Source organism: Bubalus kerabau, chromosome 23 (assembly GCF_029407905.1).
Source record: "Bubalus kerabau isolate K-KA32 ecotype Philippines breed swamp buffalo chromosome 23, PCC_UOA_SB_1v2, whole genome shotgun sequence".
NCBI lineage: Eukaryota > Metazoa > Chordata > Mammalia > Artiodactyla > Bovidae > Bubalus > Bubalus kerabau.
In genome coordinates this window covers 6,444,127-6,447,193 of record NC_073646.1, presented here as the reverse complement: position 1 = coordinate 6,447,193, position 3,067 = coordinate 6,444,127, and the positions used below count along the sequence as shown (strand labels likewise).

The following is a 3,067-nucleotide window of genomic DNA, read 5'->3' as shown; positions in this document are numbered from 1 at the left end:
CTGGAAAATCCCATGGACGGAGGAGCCTGATAGGCTACAGTCCATGGGGTTGCAAAGAGTCGGACACGACTGAACAACTTCACTTTCACTTTCAAATAGGATACACATTTGTCTAACTTATCTAGACTGGAGTGATGTATACCCATTAACTGATACTCTCATGGAATGATTCACCAGAATCCAGCTTTGGGACTCATTGGTGGCCTTGAGATTAGCAACCAGAACACTGGCTCCTATATGTGTTCAAGTCTACCCATTAATCACTTATGAAGCCATATCATGTTGCCAAGAATTAAATTATTTAAACATTCACTTTGGTATCATTAGTGCTGAGGGCTCCAAGAACTTGCAAGGTAAGAAAGAATTTGAGAGAATAGCATTGAAACATGCTCATGACCGTATAGATCACCAATAGACAGCAGGCGGGAGTTTGCCGTGTGACGCAGGAAGCCCAAAGCAGGTGCTCTGTGACAACCAGGGTGGGCCATGATTGCAGAGGTGGGAGGGGTTTCAAGGGGGAGGGCACACGTGTATACCTATGTGCGATGCATGCTGACGTACGGCAAAAACCATCACAATATCATAATTATCCTCTAATTGAAAATAAAATGAAAAAAAAGGGAGAAACAGGAAAAGAATAACAAGAGATTCTACAATTAAATTTTCCCTCTAAAACTGGTCGGTGCAACATGTCAACCCCTCACCCCTCTAAAAGTTGCACATCTTCTTTTACACTATGTTCACACTCAAAACATTATTAAATGTTCATTATTAAATGTTCAGTTTCATAAGTCAACCTGATAGATTAAAAGCTAGGCAGATTTCTCTAAAACTGTTATAGCCTATTGGGTAAATACATATTTTGAACACATTCTAATTTTGAAAAATGTGTTATTTACTTACTAGACTGTAACAGTTCTGTTGAATGGCTATAGACTACCAGGTAAATATGTATTTTGGAATGCATGCATAATAATTCTGACAACATGGATCATTTATCCAGCAGAGGAGAGCAGTCTGGTCTACCAGGGACAGATCCTGCCCCATGAATCATTACCCTGATGGACCACAGAGAGACTTTCCAGTCCTTGGCTTGGACATGAAGCTTGTTTATTTTAAGGAGGAAAGTCTTCCAAACCAGATTCTGATATCTTTTTTTGGAAATACCAGAGTTCATATCATGCAAATTAAAACAGGACTGGTGAAGAACAGTTGCATATAGCATCAATTAGGTGGCTAATTAAACTCAAGGAAGGCTTTGGTTGAGGCTAAGAGGTAGTCTTTAAATGCATGAATCAAAATAAATCTTGAGCTTGAAATATGCAGGTTGGCAGTTGATGTTAGCTGCTTTAAGGGGATGGACACCAATCAGCATCACTTTGATGTTCCCAGCACTCTTTTTATTCTTTCACATTACATATATATTGGGCAATGATGCACCAAGCACAGGGCTTGATTCTGGGGCTTCACTGGAAAGCAAAATAGATACTACTCTACTCCTCTTGGAGTCTATAGTCTATGCCTATCAACTGTAGGAAGCGGCCTTAAAATATATTCTTGATCAATTCAGTTCAGTTGCTCAGTCATGTCTGACTCTTTGCAACCCCATGGACTGCAGCACGCCAGGCTTCCCTGTCCATTGCCAACTCCCAGAGCTTACTTAAACTCATGTCCATCGAGTCAGTGATGCCATCCAACCATCTCATCCTCTGACATCGCCTTCTCTTTCTGCCTTCAATCTTTCCCAGAATCAGAGTCTTTCCAATGAGTCAGTTCTTCGCATCAGGTGGCCAAAGTACTGGAGTTTCAGCTTTAGCATCATTCCTTCCAATGAACATTCAGGATTGATTTCCTTTATGATTGACTGGCTGGATCTTCTTGTAGTCCAAGGGACTCTCAAGAGTCTTTTCCAACACCACAGTTCAAAAGCATCAATTCTTCAGTGCTCAGCTTTCTTTCTTTTTTTTTTTTAATTTTATTTTATTTTTAAACTTTACATAATTGTATTAGTTTTAGTCCAACTCTCACATCCATACATGACTACTGGGAAAACCATAGCTTTGACTATATGGACCTTTGTTGGCAAAGTAATGTCTCTGCTTTTTAATATGCTGTCTAGGTTGGTCATAACTTTTCTTCCAAGGAGCAAGCATCTTTTAATTTCATGGCTACAGTCACCATATGCAGTGATTTTGGAGCCCCCAAAATAGTCTCTCCCCAAAAATAAAGTTTCCATTGTTCCCCCATCTATTTGCTATGAAGTGAGGGACTGGATGCCATGATCTTCGTTTTTTTTGAATATTGAGCTTTAAGCCAACTTTTTCACTCTCCTCTTTCACTTTCTTCAAGAGGCTCTTTAGTTCTTCTTCACTTTCTGCCATAAGGGTACTGTCATCTGCATATCTGAGGTTACTGGTATTTCTCCTAGCAATTTTGATTCCAGCTTGTGCTTCATCCAGCCCAGAATTTTGCATGATGATAATAAGCAAGGTGACGATATATTGCCTTGACATACTCCTTTCCCAATTTGGAACCTGTCTATTGTTCCATGAAGTGAAGTGAAGTCGCTCAGTTGTGTCCAACTCTTTGCGACCCCATGGACTGTAGCCTACCAGGCTCCTCAGTCCATGGGATTTTCCAGACAAGAGTACTGGAGTGGGTTGCCATTTCCTTCTCCAGGGGATCTTCCCGACCCAGGGATCGAACCTGGGTCTCCTGCATTGTAGGCAGATGCTTTACCATCTGAGCTACCAGGGAAGCCCATTGTTCCCTGTCCAGTTCTAACTGTTGTTTCTTGACCTGCATACTGCTTTCTCAGGAGGCAGGCCAGGTGGCTGGTATTCCCATCTCTTGAAGAATTTTCCACAGTCTGTTGTGATCCACACAGTCAAAGGCTTTGGTGGTATAGTCAATAAAGCAGAAGAAGATGTTTTTCTGGAACTCTCTTGCTTTTTCGATGATTCAAAAGGTGTTGGCAATTTGATCTCTGGTTCCTCAGATATTCCTGATACAGAAGTCCAAAGTATCCATTTGAAATATACTGGGTTGGCCAAAAAGTTCGTTTGTG

General features: G+C 41.0%; 1 non-coding gene across 1 annotated transcript; it reads right to left on the bottom strand.

Annotated features, from left to right (window-relative positions):
* Positions 1 to 2,685: 2,685 nt before the first annotated feature.
* Positions 2,686 to 2,757, bottom strand: TRNAC-ACA (transfer RNA cysteine (anticodon ACA)). The gene has a single exon. It is a non-coding gene; the product is annotated as a tRNA-Cys (tRNA).
* Positions 2,758 to 3,067: the final 310 nt, after the last annotated feature.